This window comes from Camellia sinensis, chromosome 11, assembly GCF_055761805.1.
Source record: "Camellia sinensis isolate YWXY chromosome 11, ASM5576180v1, whole genome shotgun sequence".
NCBI classification, from domain to species: domain Eukaryota; kingdom Viridiplantae; phylum Streptophyta; class Magnoliopsida; order Ericales; family Theaceae; genus Camellia; species Camellia sinensis.
The window spans coordinates 66,122,962-66,147,124 of record NC_138971.1 but is presented as its reverse complement, the minus strand read 5'-3'; the positions used below and the strand labels follow the sequence as shown (position 1 = coordinate 66,147,124).

Here is a 24,163-nt window from a genome sequence, read left to right as displayed (position 1 = left end):
CAATGCTTTGTCAGAACTAACAAATGGCTCTTCAATAGCCCTCATGTAGCTCTTGACCTTATCAGATGGTGGGATTGAGACCCTAATGCTCTGGCTAATATGTGACTTTATGAGCATTAGGCTTAAGCGATTGGATCGCTTCCACTTATCATAAGCACTCTTTTCTGCAACAGAACTCTCGTCTGTGGGTTCAGGAGGTTCATCCACACGGAGTGCTAGATCGAGGTCCATGCACCCTAATGTTAGAATGATTTTGTCCCTCCAGTCCGAAAAATTATCACCGTTCAAGAATGGAATACGAGAAGACTCATTAGATAGTACAGAGGTAGAAATCACTACAATTACCAAGAACATTATTAATGCTTTGAAACAATAGCTATAGTCTGAATCAACCAATGTCAAATTCAGTAACAAATCTAAACCTTCTTGTGGGTAGAGGTCACTAAACTGTATTAGATTTGCTATTACTTTATAATAAGACTAATGGGTTCCAAAATATTTAAGAAAAAGAAAACTCATACATGTGGGTTTAGAGTGTTCAATCCCTTTAATACCCAATCCATTATCTTATTCCAATGAAATTTCATAAATAATTACTTTCTTGTGGGACCAAGAAATTATTTATAAAACATAATTGCAATGTAAAAATGCCAATTTAATTTTTAACTTTATGTGATCAAAATACTGAGGATCACATCTTTATGTCTTAAGATGCTGTGGCTACTCTTATAACAGAATAAAATCTTTAAATATGACATAATTTATTAATGTGAGCAAATCCTTATAGTCACAACAAATACAGAATCTTTCAATGCACATAATGTATAATACATACAATCAGAGTAATATCACATGAAAAATCCCAAGACCAAACACATATAATTCAACCTTATACTAGATTTTGCTTAAAAATTGGATCAAAATAAATTCCATAAGCCCAACACATAGTGTATTCATGCTCTTATTTCACATGAATTTTCAATGTATAAATAATTACCTTAATGCATGTAATATAATATTACATTATTTTAGATAACATGCCAATGAATCTCAAAAATTATAAAAACTAAAAGAATATGTTATAATTCACTGTATGAAATTCAATTGAGTTTGCTTACTATTTAAACATGCAACTATAATAAACAAAACATCCTTAATAACATGTTAAAATTTCTTTATGAAAATTCTAGAAATAAATTCAAGTTTTTTATTCTTTATTTTATTTTAATGTTTGTCAATAAATAAAAATCAATACTTAATGACATACAATAATTTTCCAAGATGAAATAGATTCAGAACATGAGTAATTTTAGATGCAAATACTACAATCACATAACAGAATGAATTCTACTAATCCCTCTAAGTAATTCATCATGCAATAACTCATCTTTGATTGACATCAAATTAATATTTTAATCCATCAAGTTTCATATACATACATACATACATATATATATATATATATATATATATATATATATATTAAGATGAATCAAACAATGAATATTCATTCTGATAATTCAAACTTTAAATAATGTTTAACTATATGGCACAATCCCAAGTCATGTATAATGATGGCACCATGGTGACTAAAACTTACAAGAAATCTAGGCTATTGTGACAAAATTTGGTGGCGAAATTTTTTTTTGTCTTAAAATTTAACCCAAAGATGACGAAATATTAATTTTGTCATTTGTTTTAATTTTTCTCAAAAGTATAGGAGACGAAAACAAAATTTCGTCTGCAAAAATGAGGCGCCAATTTCATTTGCATTGGCACGAATTATTTTAGCTCATTGGAGACGAACATTTTTATCACAAAATATAAATTTTTTTTTTTGTGACGAACGTAATTCGTCGTCAATAAATTCCATACCTATTAAACGATGTCATTGTATATTTCCATTTATTAGGCGACAAATATATTTTTGTCTGGGAAGGATAAGTTATGGAAGACAAAAATATTTCGTCACTAATAAACACTCCATCATGCAAACAATGTCATTTCATCTTTCTATTAAATAGGCGACAAATATATTTTTGTCTCAGAAGAATAAGTTGTAGGAGATGAAAATATTTCATCACTAATAAATTCTAATTGATTGCATGACAAATATATTTTTCATCTCATAAGGTTATGTTATGGAAGACAAAAATATTTCATCACCAATAATAAATTCTTTGTTCTGGTATTTAAGGATACAAAAATATTTTATCACTAATCATTTCTCTTTATTAAAATGCCGTGGTTTTGTGTTTCGAAGTGTTGAAACTGTGACCCCAAGAGACACACTCTGACGCTTATCACTCATTTTCATGTATACGGACCTTGAAGTCGTGACCCAAGAAGACACTTTCTACAAACTCTCATTTCTCTCTCGCACTTGAGTCTACTCCTCTCTCACAAGTATTGAAGTCGTGACTCAAGAAGACACTCTGTAAACCATTTCTTCTATTTCGCGCTAAAGCCCTTCTCTTCTGTCTCACATTTAAGCCCTTCGTGCATGCCAGCATTAAAGCTATTATCCAAGAAGGCACCCTATGCAAACCCACTATTTTTTCTCACAGTGAAGGCCCCTCTTGCACGCAAGCAGTTTTTCTCATTGTCTAAACCAACTCTACCCTTTCCGTTTAGAACACCCATTTCAGAAAAGTCAAAACCTCAAAAAAAAAAAAAAAAAGATAATTAATGTAGCTTTTTTTTTTTTTTGGTGAGAAAAAATACAGAGAAACAAATAATAAAAAATTTGTAATTTTCAAAATTAATAGAAAACATTACCTTGTTTAATATGGAGTTTTCAATAATTAATTTTTAAAATTTGGTGATAAAATTTATTTTAGTTTTAGAACGTAACCCAAACATGACCAAATATTACTTTTGTCGTTTCTTTTAATTCTTCTCAAACCTATAGGAGACGAAAAAATAAATTCGTCAGAAAAAAAAAAAGAGGCGCCAATTTTTTTCTTGTTGGCGCCAATTATTTTAGCTCATTGGAGACGAACATTTTTGTCACAAAATTTAAAGTTTTTTGCGACAAAAGGAATTCGTCACCAATAAATTCTAAACTTATTAGACGATATCGCTTCATTTTCTTATTTATTTGGTGACAAATATATTTTTTGTTTGGGAATGATAAGTTATGGGAGGCGAAAATATTTCGTCACCAATAGACTCTTCATGTTCGTTTTATCTTTCTGTTAATTAGGCAACAAATATATTTTTGTCTCGGAAGGATATGTTTTAGGAGACGAAAATATTTCGTCACTAATAAATTCTCCGTGTGTCGTATTGCATTTTGATTGATTGCACGACGAATATATTTTTGTCTCATAAGATTAAATTGAAGGAGATGAAAATATTTTATCACCAATAAATTCTCCATCCCCGCATAACGTTGTTTTTGTATTTTTGTTGATTAGGCAACGAACATATGAGTTTGAGACGAAAATATTTTATCACTAATTATTTCTCTTTATTAAAATGTCGTCAGAAACTAAGAGACACTCTCACCTTAATCACTTACTTTCACACACACACAAATACTAAAGTCATGACCCGAAAAGACAACCTCTACAAACCCTTGTTTCTCTCTCGCACTTGAGTCTCCTCTCTCACAAGTATTGAAGCCGTGACTCGAGAAAACAATCTCTATAAACCATCTCTTCTATTTTCCACTGAAGCTCCTTTATTCTCTCTCACATTTAAGTCGTTTGTGCATGCAAACATTATTATCCAAGAAGACATTTTGTGCAAAGCTACTATTCTTTCTCAGAATAAACCCCTCTCCACAAAAAGAAAATAATAATAATAATAATAATAATAATAATAATAATAATAATTAAACAAGGAAACAAAATACAAGAAATCTAGGCTATTGTGACAAAATTTGGTGACGAAATTTTTTTTTGTCTTAAAATTTAACCCAAAGATGACAAAATATTAATTTTGTCATTTTTAATTTTTCTCAAACATATAGGAGACAAAAAAAAATTTCGTCTGCAAAATTCAGGCTCCAATTTCATTTGCATTAGCGTGAATTATTTTAACTCATTAGAGACGAACATTTTCGTCACCAATAAACACTCCATCATGCAAACGATGCCGTTTCATCTTTCTATTAAATGGGCGACAAATATATTTTTGTCTTAGAAGAATAAGTTGTGGGAGATGAAAATATTTCGTCACTAATAAATTCTGATTGATTGCGCAAAAATATCTATCAAAAATATTTTTATATCGATCTGAAAAATATTTCGTCACTATTAAATGGTATGTGTCATATCTATATCTATCTATCTATCTGTATCTATATCTATCTATCTATCAATTTATCTATATCAATATCTATCAATCTATCTATCTATCTATCTATATCTATATATTATATAAGGAAAATGAGGGTTTTTAACTTACAAGCCTTGTGGGAGCTCCAATATCCCAATCTTAATTTTCTAAATTTTTTATTTAAAAAAAAAACTCAGCATTTATTGACTTCTCTTAACCCACTTTTTGACTTCTCTCATATCTACTCCTACACCCTTTTCAACTTTTTCCATACACTATGGCTAGTGATGAGATTGTTAAATTATTTTTATAAAAAAATCTTTAAAAAAATAATTTATATATTAAAAAAAATATCTAAAACAAACATAAATTCTCATTAAAATATTACCCCTACTTCTACCAAATAAAAAATAATAATAATTTTTTTTTCATTAAAATAAAAATAAAACAAATAAATTTTCAACATTAGTAACTAAAAAAAATGAAAAATGAAAAGAAAAAAATTGCATTAACTACAAATATATATATATATATATATATATATATATATTAACAAAAAAAATAAATAAAATCCCATTGTGTGATCAATATATATTCTCAGAAATAGTCAAAATCCCTAATCCTCCTCTCATTTTCACATTCAAATATCTCTCTCTCTCTCTCTCTCTCTCTCTCTCTCTCTCTCTCTCTCTCTCTCTCTCTCTCCACATCTCCATCTCCATCTCCATCTCCATTTTCGTGCTACTCATCTCACTCTCATTCTGACTCCTCCACCGGTAAGAGCTCGAATCTGCAGAGCATCACTGTCGAAGCACACTATAATATAAGGAACCATGGATTCTAGAGAGCTCGAATTTGGTGAGCAAGTTGTTGCCCTCGTAAACCCTATCATTGGTATGTATTCTCTTCTCTCTCTCTCTCTCTCTCTCTCTCTCTCTCTCTCTCTCTCACACACACACACACACTTTATTTATTTATATTTTATTTTTTTATCTTCAAGGCTTGAATCTCTTGCTCTAGGTCGACAACCCTATGTGATCTCCAAATTCGCTCTTAATCTCCAAATTCGACTCCCTCAAGTAAAAGCTCCCTCCTTTGTTTCATGGTTTATATATGTGTTTGCTTAATTTACTCATTGAATTTCTTCTTTTCACCTTCATTTTTGTTCTATATGAAAATTTTTAATTTGAATATTATACAGTTTAAAATCACTATAATACTGAACATATGAATGTAAAATACTGTATTTTGGTGTCAATCGTCACTGTTGTGTCTTGATGAACCCTTCTTTCCCAAGAAGAGAACCCGAATCTTTTGAAGTTATTATACATGCAAATCAGAGTATTTAAGTAAAATAAAAAAATTTAATAACGTGGAATAGTATTAGTACAATTTGAATCTTGGTTTAAACTTGCATGATTTTACTGGGTTTATAATTTTTTAAAAGAAAAAGAAGAAAAAGGAATAGCTTTTGCTGGGTTTTTTAGGGTTTTATTTTTTTGGGTCATGTTCACAAGCTGCAAAGCTGTAAACAACACAGAAAAGGAAAGGAAATCTTTTTTTTTTTTGTGGGTTTATTAATTAGGTATTTATTGCTTACATCGTGAAGTTCGGGACAATTAATGAGAGAACAAGGCCGAAAGATTGCAGAAATCTTGATTTAAGATTATATACATCTTTGCTTCAGATTCTTGTAGTTGTTGTTTATTATATATTGAATATCTCATGGATGTGTTTAACAAGAATTAGTATTTGAGAAAACCACAATTGCTTTCTTGAAACTGGGAATTTCTGTTTAAGCTTCAAAAGTTGTAGATTTTTGCCTAGTGCATGACTTGTGAAACCATTGTGATTAGTTTTCTCATTCTGTTTGCAGTGGAGTCTCTAAGAAATCAAGTGGCAGTGCCAGACTTGTAATGACGACTATTATGGGAATGGTCTTCGGATATTTTATGGGAGTTTCATTCGCATCTGTTTCTCTTACTAAGGTATGTTGGCAAATTCTGTGAAAAAACCTGTGTTGCACAAGACACCTGTCATCTATTTGATTCGTTGTGAAATCTCATAGATTAACTTACCTTCAAGCATTATATCATAATAGAGCCTGGTACTATAATGTTAGTGGTTTGTGAGTCTGTGACTTCTATCAACCCATAAGCATTGCTAGAGTTCTCAAGGATGGATGTCCAACAGTTATTGAAAGTTGAAAGATTATCTCATTGTTGTTTGGATTCGGTCTCATGACTCTTTTTCACACATTTTTCTGTTATATATCATTTGCTAGCTGTTGGATTTAAGATCTTTTTTTCTCTGCTTCATATATTTTTAAACATTTGGCTGGAAGTGATTGTTTCTTCATTTCTAGTATTTTTTTTTCCTGATTGGAGATTCCAGGAAAGGTTGAGGAAACTAAAGAAAGGTGGAAATTCCACTTCCAAGAATTTTAAAATGAAATACTCGTTAGAAGCTTAGGTTTAAAAGAGCTTGTTAATCATGTTTGTTAAGGAAAATAGGTTTTTCCATAGAATTTGGATATTTAAGGTTAGAGTTTGTTTGTATAAAATGCTTATAAATATTTTGTAGGAGTATGGTGTTTTAAAATTTTAATTAAGGCTGTGTATGAAGAAAATTCAAATATGATTATGTTTTATGAATTGTGATAAATTGCTAGTTGAATGAAAGAAGGGCATTTAGAACACGCATGTGCTTGTAGGAACTACACTGATAGTAAGCAAGAGGGCCATGTTCGATTTATTGACTCCTTCAACCTGGCAGCATTCATGAGTTGCTTGTTCAAGTGCCCCTAGGAGACACGGTCGAGATGTACCATGTATAGGAAAAATCCCATCACGTTTGCTATGTATCCATAATGCTGTTTTGTGGTGAATTTTAAATTAAAATTGTGCAGAGATACTTTACTTAGAAATGTTATAGGTTAGTAGGATGCAGATTGATATAGAATGTGATTTTGGTAGAACTATACATTGAAATGAGATACTTGTTAATATTGAAATGATATGGCAAGTCGTTTACCTCCTTATTAACTGTGTTCTCAATTACTTATACTTGACATGTAATTAGAATGGTATGATGTTAGCTGTGGAGTTAGATTTAGAAGTTCATAAGACAGTTGCAAGGGGAAATGTGTTTCATTTTTATTTTTATTTTAGTAGTGATGATAGATATCTCTTTTTGCATCATACTTTTGGAAAGTATTATAGCATTAACTGCCATTTGGAATTGCTTTCTATTGGTTGCATTAGCAATTCCAAAATTAAAGAAAAAACATATTTCAGATCAGATAAAGGGCATTTTAGTAAATCAATTATTCAGATATGCTTATTAATATGATATACGAAAACTGATTTGTGAAAAAGGATGTGACATATGTTCTATACTGTCTCCTAGGTGCACTTACAGTCTTTTTGTCACGACCCGAACCCGCCCCTATGGGTTAAGGCCATAACCGGCCAGTAATCACGAGATTACCTACGGCCTCAAACCAAATAAGACAAGACTCATCAGAGTAAAAAGGGCCAAACGGAAGCAAATTTAAAACTATTTCCATAGAGTGTAGACACCCCATTTTTGACCGTCCTCAAGACTTGGACGTCACCGTTTGAATGCTCGGTGATTATCTATGTTTGTGTTCGTTTGGAGTTCCCGGAGGCCTCGGCTCGCGCGCCTTGCCTCAGGATCTCCGAACTCGACTGTTTAGTGTCTGGTTTCACACCAAACACTTGTGTTTTGCCTTGGAAGGGCAGGGAATGCCTTGTAAGGCATCCCCATACACCACCGGCAGTGGCTAGAGGCCACCGGCTGGTTTTTGCTGCCACCGGCAATGTATATTGTTGGCCGGCACTATTTGTTGCCGGTCGGCACCTTTTGTTGCCGGTCGGCACTCTTTTTGGCCAAGATGGCCTTTTTGGCCGGCCGACTACTGTGCATCTGCTTTTGCAGATATTTTAAGACAGTTGTCTTGCTTTTTGCTCCCCTCCATACACGTGTATGGAGGGATCTCCCTCTTATGAAGCTTGTCATGTAAGCTTTACAAGACAAGAAGTTCTATAAAGAGAGGGGCTCTCTCTTGTTGCAAGGGTTAGACACTTGAGATATTTTAGAGAGCTTAGACAGCCATTTTTAGGGTTTGAGTTCTAGGGTTAGGGTTTGATACACATTATCTCTCTCTTTTTCCCTCTTGTGTGTGTTAAAGTGTGTTTGTGTCTTACTATTGCACACAAACACATAGTGTTTCACCTTCCTATAGCTACTGAGGTTCTAAAGGACTGGTTTTAGTGCTTTGGTGTTGGATTCAAGCCAAAGAGGGCCATTGGAGCACCATTGTTGAAGAGGTCTTCAAGGGTAAGAATCTCACCCCTTTATTCCCCATTTTTGCACCTTATTTCTACCTATCTTTAAATCGTTTTTGAGCTTAGTGTATAATACGAAAAAGTTCTGTTTTTAGACCCTCTTAATTGTTTATTAAGGGTGTTTTGTGGTTTGAGGGTGTTTGACCCCTCTTAGGCCTTGAAAGGCCTCATTTTGTGCTATTTTGTGCTAGTTTCGAGACTTTGGTGTTTGGGCCTCTTCACCACTGAAATCTTGAGGGATTTCAGTGGTGGAGATGGTGCCTTGAAGTCTCCAAAAGGAGAGGGCCACCCCCTCTCCTTGTTGTCCTTGAAATGGACCATTTTTGGCCTCTTGAGAGAGCACCTAGCTAGGCTTCATGTTGACCATGCCTTAGTTGTTTTTTGTGCTTAATATGTCATATTATACCTCTGATTTTTGTTGGTTTTGGTACACCATGCATGCTTAGCATACCTACCATGTAATGCCATGTTATTGCCTCAATGTGCCTTAGGTTGTTAGCCCTTGTTAGAGCATGTTTTAGGCTTGGTCTTGTGAAGCTTTTGTGCATATTTTGCCATGTTTTAGGTCTGTCCATGGTTGTTTGGGTCGGATTTGGCATGCATCATATAGCCCCTTTGCATTTTGGCTTGTTGGTCTTAAGTGTGTGAGTGTATAGCATGACATTTTTGCATTGATTCGGTGATTTGGGATCATCCACCATGTCATTTCAGACCTTATAGTATGCTTGTAAGCTTGCATTTGATGTCCCTTTAATGCCTTGTAAGGTTGTCATCTCATGCTCCATGTTCGTGCCTTCATGCATGCCACCATGGATGTCATGTCATTGTGTTCTTAGCTTTGTTTTAACATGCTAAACCTCTGATTTTGGTCTTTCCTTTCATGCCATGTTCGGTTCTGTTAAGTGTGGTCCAACACTCCCTTTAGCTTGCTCTGAGCTTTGATCATGCTAGCATGCATTGCTTGTGTTAATTGGTTGGTTTGGAACCTCTAATTCATGCATATTCAATGTTTACTTTGCATGCCATTAGCCCACATTATGCCTCTTCCAAGTGTGCTTGAGAGTTGCCTTTTTATGCTTAAGCGTTGGTCCTTGTGTGCATGCATATTTGCATGCCATTTAGCCCTCATTTTATAGCACTTTGGCCCTTGTTTTAGGCCTAATTAGAGTTGCCTAACTCGTGCATAAGTCCATCTTTTCATCCATTGGTATTGCCTCATGTTTGCTTGTATGCTTGCATAAGTGCCTTGCCATGCCATGTTGCATCCTTAGCTTGCATGCCTAGGTTGCATTGCATCTTGCATGCATGCTTTGTTCCTTGACTTGATGATAGGAATTGGGCCTTGATTTGTTTGTTTGGTTTGCATTTCATTTGACATGAAAGTTGCATACTTGATTCTTTGGGCCATCATGCATGGCAATGCGTGATTGGTGGCCCGAGAATCGAGACACATGCCCCTTTGAGTCACAAACATGATAAGGGACATGAATGGTGCATATATGCTTTGAATTGTGCTGCCATGCTTTTCCTTGCCCTCTGTTGCTGTCAATTGCAGATTCTGCAGGAACACTTTGCCGACCGGCAGTGTCAAGCGCCGACCGGCAATCCCTTCTCTGCCGACAGATTCATTTTGTGCCGATGTCCATAACACACTGCCGGTGACAGTTCCATCCAGCCGGTGGCATTCCCCGATATCCAAGGAAGCATTCCTGAGGTTTTGGCAGCCTCCAGAGGAGTGAAGGAAGGAAAACAGAGGCAACCTATGCATGGCGGTGCACTTCCGAGCGAGACCCGAGCACGCGCTGCATCTGGCCCTCCTCCCGAGGCGGTTTACTGTTTTTCTTAGCTTATTTAATTTGTTAATTAATTAGGCAATTTGTAATATTAATTAGCTTGCGTAGTTAATTAATTTGTAATATTTATTCGGTCCCTCCGAGCGAGGGCAAATCTGTAATAAGTGTGGGTGAGTGGCGTGTATGTCTTCCAATCCCCACTTCTTTCTTCCTTTTTATTTACCTGCTTATGATGGTAGATTAGGGCATGTTTAATTTAGCATACCTTATGCTATGCATGCGTGCATTCATACATTTGTTTCGCATGCACCGGGCTCGGTACATCATGCTAACTTCATTTGTACTTCAATTCAAAAATTGAATACGTGCATCAATCGATCGCATTTCACATGCCATGTTTAGGGTTGGCCGAGCCTGTCTAGATTGCATTTTCGCATGTGATGCATTAGACATTCTTAACATGAACTAGGACATGCATGTTTGCTAACTAGTTTATTGTTTTGGCACGGAGTACAATGTAAGTATTTTAGCTTTAGCATCCCGCATGCGTGTGAGTGTTACCATGACAGTATGCTTGCCATGCGGCTAAATGCTTATGTGTTAAATTGTTTGAATGCCTGTGGGTGAAGGTTGGATTGTTTGAGTTGGAAAAACTTGTTGAAATCCGTGTTTTAGCCTACTTGAGAGTAGCAAATTCCAAAGCGCTTTTCAAAACAAACGGATATGCAATGCTTATTTCCAAATTAGGCAATCTAGTCTATACTTGTTTGCTGCACGCATAACGTAGTAATTCTAGGCTAATAATTGGAATAAGAACACATAATATTTTCAAAAACGGATATCACGGTTAGTAGAGGCCGATCTTCGGATCGGGCGAGAGGGGGTGCTCATAGCTGACCTTCCCCAATCGTACCCTAGCTCCCGAGCCGAGACAACTCCGGTGATGACGGACATGTGGCCTTCGGCACCGAGTCAGGGTTTCCTAAATTTCCCCATTAAAAAATATTTAGGTGGTGACTCTGTATCTGGCAAAGCAGTCCATGTTTGGCACTTCTTTTCAAAAAATCTGTCTCTCAAAACGATTTGCCGGATTTGGACTCTTTGGTTCAAGACTCAGAACCGTGACACAAAATTGAGAGTCCGAGCTGTAGTGACCCCAAATGAACAGAACGGGAGCTCACCCTCCCGGGGCGTTCGGGGACGTCTATATAGAGCCGTGCTTAAATGCACACCATAACATTCCGTATGTACATATGTTAATAACTCACAACAGAAAGTGTAATGACATAAGATTCTATACAGACAGGATCATCCAAACTAAGTCAACCCATGAAAACTATATACAGACGTATTCAAAACTTCGCCAACCTGACAAAATGTAAATACATAACAAAAGGGCGAAGACGGGTCTCGTGCGTGAGACACAAGGGCTGACTCTCTCAAAACCTTAGTTATTCCATACAGACTTCACTGAGGCTCGGTCAGGACTTCTCTTGGCTCACCTACAAACACATGAATGAGCGTGAGCGAAAGCCTAGTGAATAATATTAAATCAAATACAGAAGTTACATAACAATGTAAAACAACACGTTCCAAACGGCCTTGGGCCCAATTCATATTTCTAGTTAACAGATATATAACTATACGAAATTCAAATCAAGTGACTGTAGTTCTAAACATTCTGGCCTTTAGCCCACTCAGATTTCCATTCATGTTAAAACGGCCTTCGGCCCATACATTCGTGTCAAAACGGCCTTCGGCCCACTCATTCATGTCAAAACGACCTTAGGTCCATTCATACATGTCCAAACGACCTTCTGTCCACTCATTTCTATCAAAACGACCTTCGGTCCATTCATTTCTGTCAAAACGACCTTCGGTCCATTCGTTTATGTCAAAACGGCCTTCGGCCCATACATTCGTGTCAAAACGGCCTTCGGCCCACTCATTTATGTCAAAACGACCTTAGGTCCATTTATTTCTGTCAAAACGACCTTAGGTCCATTTATTCATATCGAAACGACCTTTGGTCCATTCATTCGTTCATGTTAGACTTTTGTCCACAATTCTAATTAGCAACTCATAAAGCTTATTAGGGAATAAACAGTTGGACATTGCTAAGCTTTCAAATATAGATATTACTCACAGTGATCGGGTTGTGGATTTGCCCTGGAGCTTGACCCTACACATTTCATGAACACAAAAGGGCTCACTAACAGTTCAATCCGTTCTTTGATTCACATATTCCTCTTTAGGCTTTATTCTTATCTCATTAACTCATTTACAATGGTTAACATATGCCTAAGAGTACTTACAAGTGAAAGAGAACGAAAAACGAAACACTGAACGAGTATACAAAATTTCAGAGAACAGGGTCCTCGCTCGAGCGTTAACTCCCCCGCTCACGCGGACCCTTCAGGCCTGCAAAAGTACTGGTTGCATGAAAAATACGCTCGAGCGTGGAATAGAGCGCTCGAGATGAAGGCTTGTCTACAAAAACTCCCCGCTCGAGCGTGAGATATCCTGCTCGAGCGGACACCATGTTTGTCAAAAATGCTGGGAGCTCGAATTCTCCGCTCGAGCGGCACTTCCCCCGCTCGAGCGGACGTCAAAATTCTGGAAATTCCAGGTTGTGTTCTTGAGCTCCAATTCGATTTTCAACCAACAAAACATGCATGTTATGGCTCAAATCTCAAATATAATTATACTAACATGATGTAAACCTTAAATCACAACCCAATGAAGCTCAATTCACAAATAATTCACATGTATGCCCCAAAATATGTCAAACTCATCACCAACATGCTCAAACTCAAACATTCAAGACTTACTCTCCCATAATTTGTACATGCATGTGGGTGATGCTCACCATTCTCAACTCATTTGGTGAAGAGGTGGTCAAAACATGAGTTTCCTTTAACATTTCACATGGATTATACATATTTGTGCTCAAACATGCAATTTCAAGGTAATTTCTTACATGCATGCACATATTAAGCTTCAATTCAAAAAAATTAACCCAACTCATGCTCTTTCTCCTTGTTCAACTCTTAATTTACAAATAGCCAACAAGAATCCATGATTCAAGGGATAATTACTCACCTAGGAGCCTTAAACACCCAAGTTCTAGCCAAATCTTGAGCTTAATCTTCAAATTCCCAAGTCTTGAGCCCAAATTACACAAGTCTCTCCCTTTCTCTCTCTATAACCGGACCTTCCTCTGGTTTTGAGTCCAAGGTCAGTCAAAATACAAGAAAGGAAGGAATTGGGGTGTAATGCTCCTATCCAATAAATCCCACTAAGTCCCAATTTAAGAATATTAAACAATTTGAGCACAATGTCATTAAATGAATCAATTTAATCCGACTAGAATCAATTTCTAATTAAATTTCACCATAGGCTCTAACAATTACACTAATCACAAAGGCGTAGTCAATTTTGGGTTCTGTGGCCGATAGGGCCCTCAATTTAATTCCCAAGGCAGATTATTCAACAGATATTCCTACGGTGAACAGATAGAACTTCAAAACCACATATTTTCACATAATGGAACGCAAAATCATATCAAAACATATAATCACATCATATTAAGGATCAATTAACATATTACGGAACATAGGTATTACAGTCTTCCCCCCTTAGGAAGTTTGGTCCTCCAAACTTAATTTACCTTTAGTCAGGCACAATTCGGAAAACTTTTCATTCAACGGTTCCAATCCTTTTTGGATAGCCATTTACTTAGTCTCAAAATCGGGCAACACTCTGTTCTCAATTAGTCAGGGACTTACCTTTTTTTTCCATACAAGGCTTGTATGGTGCCATACCGAAACTAGAGTGTGAGCCGTTGTTGTAAACAAAGTCTGCCAATGATGGATAGATTTTTCCAGTTACCCGAAGATCTAAAATACACATTTGGAGCATTTCTCCCAGAGTCTAAATAGATCTTTCTAATTATATATCGATTTGTGGATGGAAAGTAGCGCTGAATCCCAATTTAGTTCTCATCACCTTTTGAAGGCTTGACAGAATTCAAACACATTTCAAGATTTCTGTCTAAACAATAGATACTAGGACCCCATACAACAAGCAACCTTATTGATGTAAACAGTGGCTAGTCTACAAGCATCATATGAGAATGTCACAGGAAGGAAATGAGCGAATTTATTAATTCTTCATACAATAACCCAAATGGGACTTACACCTTGAGTACTTAAGGTAGCCCCACAATGAAATTCATAGTCACATATCCCTAATTCCATTCCGAAATAGAGGGAGGTCGAAGTAGCCCCGTCTATACCCGATGTTCAACTTCGACTTATAGATACTGAAAATATTTAAACACAATTTTAATAATTGCCCTCTTCAAAGTAAGTCACCAACGTATTCATTTTAGATGCCAGCCAACTTTATCATAGAAGTTCGGTCCATTCCCTTGTCACAAAAGTTCAATTCATTCTTCAATAATTCCACAATACACAATCCGATTCGGTATTTTCAGTAGCACATTATAGCTATTCAAGGTTAATCAAAAGTTTTTAGGAATTTGAAATGAATTCAGGCACTGATTCCTGAGTCAACAAAGATAACAACGAAGCGATCAACCACACGACATACGTAACTCATATCCCCATAGTACCAATTGTAAAATACAATAACACTGAGGCAGTCGACTTCTAATAGAATACACGTGTTCTTCATTCATTCAACAGTTTACAGTTTGTAATTCACAATTTAGTTCAATATTCAATTCTCTGTTCCATCGAGTCTTTCTACTTTACCTGATAGTCGTCAAAAGCATAAGGCAATTCATATACGTAAATCCCCATGATGTCAAAGGCATTATCAAAGGAGTCAATCGCATGTCAAACACAATTCATACATTCTCAGGGTTCCAATCACAGAATATAATGACACTGGGTAGTTATATACAAAGCGTACTGAATTCACGCACTTTTTGGACAATCAGGGTTTTTCAAAGTTTCTTGGATGTTAAAACATTTACATAATACCAAAGGATGACATTCCGAACAAAACAAAGGAATAATCGTCTCGGAATTGAAGCACACCCGTTCGCGACCGTCGGTGGCCGATTCCAGATCGATTAGTCAAACCCACCCGTACGAAACCGTTGGTGGCAAAAAGTATCTCAATCAAAGGTGCTACATAGGTTTAACGTCCCCTAGCATGAAAGGACACTCTAAGAATGTCATCAAAGCAACACAACACCATTCACTATAACCTGATTTCCCCAAAATCTGACAACACTGAAGCAACCACTCTCCCTTACAAAACATGTTCTGATCAGTCAAAGACAAATGTTCAGTATTGCTCAAAATCAAATCAATCTACCGTCATCGGTTCCCATAGCGTCAAACAAACAAAATGGAACAACACTCCTTACGACACCCAATCACGGGGTTTGTACAATTCGGTTCATTTTTAACACATATGTCCTCACTAGTTGGGGATTGGTTCTCAATGGTGCGTTTGGTTAGGTCAATCTGTTGATAGTCCACAAAAGGTCTTTCCAATAAGTCGAGTATTCCAAACGAATTCAAGTTTTGGGTCTATCAGTTTTTCTGCCAAGAATAATCTGGCTATTTATTCACAAGCAATTCTTAATCCCCTTTTTACAAAATCAAATTAGATAGAGGGTCTTATCGGTCGATCCAAGCAAAGGTCTTGTCAGATTAGATCGAACAAAGGTTCTATCAAATTATATCAAATGAGGGTTCCATCGGAACAATATCAGGCAAAGGTTCTATCAGATCGAATCAGATAAAAGTTTTCTCAAATGGGGTACATTCGGTTTTGTGAGGCTCTCTTCGTTTGTTTAGGCACACGGATGATAGTTTCACAACTGTCCTAAGTTTATCAGTTCTCAAAGTCATATCAGAATTATTCATCACAACTGTTCATATCAAAGCATTTCAAGTCATGTACAATATGGCATTGACTACATAAATTTGGGGTAGTTGCATAAACATGCAGTTATTCAGATCAAGAAGTATGTACCATAATCAATACAGCAATTCCCAAACAAGTCTTATATACAAGCACATGGTGCACAGTAACACATTAAACAGAGTTCCTCGGTTGTACATAAGATAGGGTCTATCACACAAAAGTTTCAAATTAGTCACAAAATGTAGGTTTATGAGTCGAGCCCAGTATAGTCACATAATCCAGTCAATTTTCTACCCATCAAAATGCATGGTCTCACAATTATATACAATCACAAAGTCACAATTCCAGTCATTGAAGACAGTAACATAGCAAATCAACCTGAGCATAGGTTTAGATATACATGTGCATGTGCAGAGTCAATCAATATCCCAAAACGTATTTCACAAATTCCCCAAACGGGGCATATATCTCCAATGAACATGGTCTCGATCATGTAGGTCTAACCAATCCAGATACACATGCAGCAGATATGGAAAAATATGCCGATCCGAATCAAATAATATCCCAAGCAAAGATGTACGCGTGTACTAATTCAGAATCAATCAACACATGAGCATTTGTTCATAAACAGTATAAATACCTGGGATAGCGTTCGCAGTATTTTGAGCACTTTCTGGGATGAGTGCAATTACTCCATCCTGAGTAGCAATTCCAGCCACTGGTACGAATCTAGCTGAGGCAGAAGATTTATTCACATTTTGTTCAGTTCGGGGACAATTCTTTACCATACGGCCCATTTCACCATACCTATAACAAACCCCAGAAATCTGATAACAAACTCCTCGGTGTTTCGTACACTGGTGGTGGCAAAGGTTCTCGCCGTAGCAGCGACTGACGTTGTCGTCTTAAGGTTCCTGCCATTTCTTGTACCATTCTTTCCAGTCTATCAAGTCGGGCTGCGGAAGAGCCTTCCAGCTCGTATGCCCTTAATTTAACCATCCTTGACACAATTCTCACTAAACCTTGCCAAATACTGGGATGCCCAATGCAAAAATAAACACAGATACACAGTCATATTCGTACATAGGCACATCTTTATATTCTCATTTCACATATCGTACGCAATTAATCACATACGTAACAGATAATTGCATACTAATCAAATATCACATGCTGAACATTTACTAAGTAATTATACACTCAAATCATGTTCATATTCCACATAGACACCCATTGGCAGAATCGGATGCACATAAACAACTTTTTGTGATTCATATATTCATGTATGTGCATTATATCAAAACAAACTTGTTGTACACATTAGTGTAACAATTCATATCTCATATTCCAATCATGTGTGATACTTCCTTTAGCGTAACATAACATGTTGGTCAAGCACAACAAGTTCCATAATGGAACCTCCAGTACTGAGTAACAGATCTCATACAAAGACCACGGTATTATTTCCCCCGGGCGAGGGCCTCATGACCATAAGCCACAGTATTATGTCCCCTCGGCGAGGGCCTCTGCTAAGGACACCACAATTACATTCCAGGAAAATTTGGACAATCATTCATACAAAACATAGCATTCCAGGGTACTTGTCATTTCATATCATCAACAAATATTTAAAGTTAAACATAACTTTACAGAGTTCTTACTCACCATCTGATTAAACTTGCATTATACAATGTACAAAAGATTCTACAAATATGCATATACTAGAGAGCATATGTAGTCAAACAATTTGCAATGCAAGTACAGCACAACTTATAGCATGTAATTGCCCAAATCAAAACACTTAAGCATATTCTCGATGCTTTCGAATTCATACTTATCACATGAATGCATCCTAGATCTTTTCTAGACGTTCATTGCTCTTTTGGACAAGTGCGTGAGTTATTAACTCGTGCTCTGATACCACTCTGTCACGACTCGAACCCACCCCTATGGGTTAAGGCCATAACCGGCCAGTAATCACGAGATTACCTACGGCCTCAAACCAAATAAGACAAGACTCATCAGAGTAAAAGGGGCCAAACGGAAGCAAATTTAAAACTTTGTCCATAGAGCCGTGCTTATATGCACACCATAACATTCCGTATGTACATATGTTAATAACTCACAACAGAAAGTGTAATGACATAAGATTCTATACAGACAGGATCATCCAAACTAAGTCAACCCATGAAAACTATATACAGACGTATTCAAAACTTCGCCAACCTGACAAAATGTAAATACATAACAAAAGGACGAAGATGGGTCTCGTGTGTGAGACACAAGGGCTGACTCTCTCAAAACCTTAGTTGTTCCATACAGACTTCACTGAGGCTGGGTCTGGACTTCTCTTGGCTCACCTATAAACACATGAATGAGCGTGAGCGAAAGCCCAGTGAATAATATCGAATCAAATATAGAAGTTACAAACAATGTAGAACAACACGTTCCAAATGGCCTTGGGCCCAATTCATATTTCTATTTAACAGATATATAACTATACAAAATTCAAATCAAGTGACTGTAGTTCCAAACATTCTGGCCTTTGGCCCATTCAAATTTTCATTCATGTCAAAATGGCCTTCGGCCCATTCATTTATGTCAAAACGGCATTCGGCCAATACATTCGTGTCAAAACGGCCTTCGGCCCACTCATTCATGTCAAAACAACCTTAGGTCCATTCATACATGTCCAAACGACCTTCCGTCCACTCATTTCTATCAAAACGACCTTCGGTCCATTCATTTCTGTCAAAACGACCTTCGGTCCATTCGTTTACGTCAAAACGGCCTTCGGCCCATACATTCGTGTCAAAACGGCCTTCGGCCCACTCATTTATGTCAAAATGACCTTAGGTCCATTTATTTCTATCCAAACGACCTTCGATCCATTCGTTTACGTCAAAACAGCCTTCGGCCCATACATTCGTGTCAAAACGGCCTTCGGCCCACTCATTTATGTCAAAACGACCTTAGGTCCATTTATTTCTGTCAAAACGACCTTAGGTCCATTTATTCATATCGAAACGACCTTTGGTCCATTCATTCGTTCATGTTAGACTTTTGTCCACAATTCTAATTAGCAACTCATAAAGCTTATAAGGGAATAAACAGTTGGACATTGCTAAGCTTTCAAATATAGATATTACTCACAGTGATCAGGTTGTGGATTTGCCCTGGAGCTTGACCCTACACATTTCATGAACACAAAAGGGGTCACTAACAGTTCAATCCGTTCTTTGATTCACATATTCCTCTTTAGGCTTTATTCTTATCTCATTAACTCATTTACAATGCTTAACATATGCCTAAGAGTACTTACAAGTGAAAGAGAACGAAAAACGAAACACTGAACGAGTATACAAAATTTCAGAGAACAGGGTCCTCGCTCGAGCGTCAACTTCCCCGCTCAAGCGGACCCTTCAGGCCTGCAAAAGTACTGGTTGCATGAAAAATACGCTCGAGCGTGGAATAGAGCGCTCGAGCTGAAGGCTTGTCTACAAAAACTCCCCGCTCGAGCGTGAGATATCCCGCTCGAGCGGACACCATGTTTGTCAAAAATGCTGGGAGCTTGAATTCTCCGCTCGAGCGGCACTTCCCCCGCTCGAGCGGACGTCAAAATTCTGGAAATTCCAGGTTGTGTTCTTGAGCTCCAATTCGATTTTCAACCAACAAAACATGCATGTTATGGCTCAAATCTCAAATATAATTATACTAACATGATGTAAACCTTAAATCACAACCCAATGAAGCTCAATTCACAAATAATTCACATGTATGCCCCAAAATATGTCAAACTCATCACCAACATGCTCAAACTCAAACATTCAAGACTTACTCTCCCATAATTTGTACATGCATGTGGGTGATGCTCACCATTCTCAACTCATTTGGTGAAGAGGTGGTCAAAACATGAGTTTCCTTTAACATTTCACATGGATTATACATATTTGTGCTCAAACATGCAATTTCAAGGTAATTTCTTACATGCATGCACATATTAAGCTTCAATTCAACAAAATTAACCCAACTCATGCTCTTTCTCTTTGTTTAACTCTGAATTTACAAATAGCAAACAAGAATCCATGATTCAAGGGATAATTACTCACCTAGGAGCCTTAAACACCCAAGTTCTAGCCAAATCTTGAGCTTAATCTTCAAATTCCCAAGTCTTGAACCCAAATTACACAAGTCTCTCACTTTCTCTCTCTATAACTGGCCCTTCCTCTGGTTTTGAGTCCAAGGTCAGTCAAAATACAAGAAAGGAAGGAATTGGGGTGTAATGCTCCTATCCAACAAATCCCACTAAGTCCCAATTTAAGAATATTAAACAATTTGAGCACAATGCCATTAAATGAATCAATTTAATCCGACCAGAATCAATTTCTAATTAAATTTTACCATAGGCTCTAAAAATTACACTAATCACAAAGGCGTAGTCAATTTTGGGTTCTGTGGCCGATAGGGCCCTCAATTTAATTCCCAAGGCAGATTATTCAACAGATATTCCTACAGTGAACAGATAGAACTTCAAAACCACATATTTTCACATAATGGAACACAAAATCATATCAAAACACATAATCACATCATATTAAGGACCAATTAACATATTACGGAACAGGGGTATTACACTTTTGGTTGGTCTGCAGTCCAATTTTAGCAGTGAAGTAGTCTCGCACTATTTTTTTAGAGTGGAGGTCTGAGGTTCTTGAACTAATAAGCACTTTACAACAGCTAAAATCATTCTAGGTTTGGGGAAAATAGATCGGTGATGGAAATTTTGCCTTACTTCGGGTATACATGGAAAGACTTAGGCATAAGAGGAGAGGTTACCGTATGTTCTCTCCTAAAATAGAGAGAGATGTTGTATATCACATGAAGAAGGTTTTGTATATTGGTGGTAATACTGGAGGATAGATAAATTGCATGTTGTCAATGCTCTTAGCTGTGGACCTCAGCTTTAGGTGTTTAAAACTTAAATAATGAGTTGTTCTTATAAAATACAAAGCAAAAACTTGTTTTGGAATCTCAAATAACAAAAGAACTTGTTTTTATAGCAACTCAAACAACAAAAGAACTTGTTTTAACGGTCTTCTTCTTATTATTATTATTGTTCTTTCATCTATATGATAGTATTATTATTATTATTTCATGCATAGGGTAATTTTTTATTAGTTGCTTTCTTACTAGAGAATAACAATGCAATTGTAGGATTATGCCATGGAGTTAGATGAGACACGCATACATAATGCAGCACACTTGATGGTTGCCAGTTTAGCTGGAAGTTTAGCTCATGTAACATGCAAGGTTTCATACTGGAGATCTCTTTTGCTGTGCTATTGTCCTGTTTTGTTATTTGAAAATATAGCATTCCTATCTGATTAGAATCTTCTGTTTGTCTGCCTTTGTTACCTGGTGTTTAACAATGATTGTGTGATTACTGATAGGAACCCTTATGTGGCTCAATATCAAGTCAACTTAGGAATTCACTTCAGGGTTTAAATATTGCAAGTGAACTTGAACAAGCTGTGCAACTTGTTACTAATGATAACCTTGATTTGGGCTGTGCATTGATTGAACAAGCTACAACAGAAAATGTTAGATTGCTTTCTATTTTATTCCACAAGAATGCATTTATGCATATATTTATTTATCTATCCATTAATGCATATGTTCACTTCAGTGCTTTTGATTCACATTATGCTAAATTGATAATGCATGCAATAACAGGTAACAGTTTTCACTTCTAATATCTGGAAAAGCTGTTTTAGAAGTTGTATAGAAAACTGAAGAATACTTTGTTGTTGGATAAGGCTCTGAAATGGCCCTACATGTTTCTTCCTCAAATGAAGCTTGCTACACAGGTGAAAATATGGCTTAACAAGTGTGGATTGAGAGGGAGAGTTGATCAATCATCCCTAGAAACTTAGAATTCAAGGTGTTAACACCGAAAAATCACCAAACGGTGTCGGAGTTACACGAAACTTGGCACACATGACCGTCTAGGCACGAGAGACTTGTGGGAGAAGACGGGACTCGAATCGGGTTTCCGGTTTGGGAATTAAAGTCGGAATTCACGCTAGGCAAACTTGTTCCTCAAAAAACTTAGAGTTTAAGGTGTTGGCACCCCAAAATTACCAAACGACGTCAGAGTAGCACGAAACTTGGCACACACGACCGCCTAGGCACGAGAGACTTGTGGGAGAAGTCGGGACTCGAATCGGGTTCCTGGTTTGAGAGTTAGAGCCGGATTTCACGCTAGGTAAACTAGTTCCTTAAGAAACTTAGAATTCGAGGTGTTGACGTCCCAAAATCACCAAACGGCGTCGGATTAGCACGAAACCAAGCACACAAGACTGCCTAGGCACAAGAGACTTATGGGAGAAGACAAGACTCGAATCGGGTTCCCGGTTTGGGAGTTAGAGATGGATTTCACTCTAGGCAAATTAATTCTTTAAGAAACTTAGAATTTGAGGTGTTGATGCCCCAAAATCACCAAACGGTGTCGGATTAGCACGAAACTTGGCACACACGACCGTTTAGGCATGAGAGACTTGTGGGAGAAGACAGGACTCGAATCGAGCTCCCGGTTTGGGAGTTAGATCCGGATTTCATTCTAGACAAAGGCTTATTTTGGGAATATGGTAAAAAGTGGTTTTTTGGCTTTTAACCAAGTTTTTGGCTTTTTTAGACAAATGATTTGAGAAGTTGGTAAAAAGTGGCTTTTGGCTTTTTTGATTAATATTTATTTATGATGTCAAATCATAATAAATTGACCAAATTACCCCCATTTAGTTTAAAATATTTACAACTTCACCCATGTAACACATTTTAACCCATGAGGGGTAGAATTGTAATTTCACCATTGGCTAAAAACCAACTTCCCAAATGAAAAAAAATTTCAAAAAGGCCAACTTTTGGCTTTTGCTACAAACGAAAAAAAAGTGGCTAAAAGCCAACTTCCCAAAACAAGCCAAACTAATTTTGAGGACCAAAGGGTAGGAAGAAGCAAGGGGAGATAATGGCTGATGTTGTCAACTTTTTGAGGACCAAAGGATTCACTGGACACTTTGGAAGTGGAGGGGACTCATCCACAAGTGGACATACTTCTTGGTAAAGTATATTAACTTTAATATAACAAATTTTATAAAAGAATATATGTTTGAAGAATTAGAAAGTAATGGAAACATGCATAGGATATTCAATTTGTACAGGTGCACGGGATGTATAAATTGTGAATTAGTCAAAAAAATATTTCTTTTTCTCTATACTTAAAGCTTCAAAAAAGGCCGTCGAAAGGCTAAATTATCAGACAACCATAGATTTGTTGAGGAACCAACAGAAACACCTTAGGAGGGACCAATATAAGTTGTATGAACTTACGGCACATTAATAGGATGCACCATTTGTGAATTAGCCTTAAAATTAATTTTTTATTCTCATAATCTCGAAAAAAAAGTCTGTTAGAGGGATAAATTATATAATTGATCTAATTGTAAATTGATGAGTTACTAATGTTTTTAATCTTTTGTATAATTAATTAATTACTAAAGCTTTTAATTTATTGTTTTGCAGATTGGATTGGGATGGCATTTTTGACGTGCAACAATGATGTAATTTGCTTGAATGTTCATTTTGTTTGATAAGGATACACATACTTTGTGGAGTTGCACTAGTTATTGTTGGATGTTTTGTGGACTAGTACAAGTTATAACTTTTGGATATTTTGTGGATACTGCACTATTTTATTATATTAGTATGAAATTATTTGTAATGATGAATGGATATTTTCATTTTGTTAATTCG

The 24,163-nt window shown here is 36.6% G+C and overlaps 1 long non-coding RNA gene across 2 annotated transcripts; it reads left to right on the top strand.

Moving 5' to 3' along the window:
• The first annotated feature begins 5,057 nt into the window (after nucleotides 1-5,057).
• LOC114269637 (uncharacterized) lies at nucleotides 5,058-24,159 on the top strand. Of its 2 annotated transcripts, none has more exons than XR_014345263.1 (4): nucleotides 5,058-5,178; nucleotides 6,161-6,272; nucleotides 21,569-21,664; nucleotides 23,933-24,159. It is a non-coding gene; the product is annotated as an uncharacterized LOC114269637 (long non-coding RNA). The 2 variants fall into 2 exon arrangements; XR_014345264.1 differs by lacking the exon at nucleotides 5,058-5,178 and adding an exon at nucleotides 5,231-5,363.
• Nucleotides 24,160-24,163: the final 4 nt, after the last annotated feature.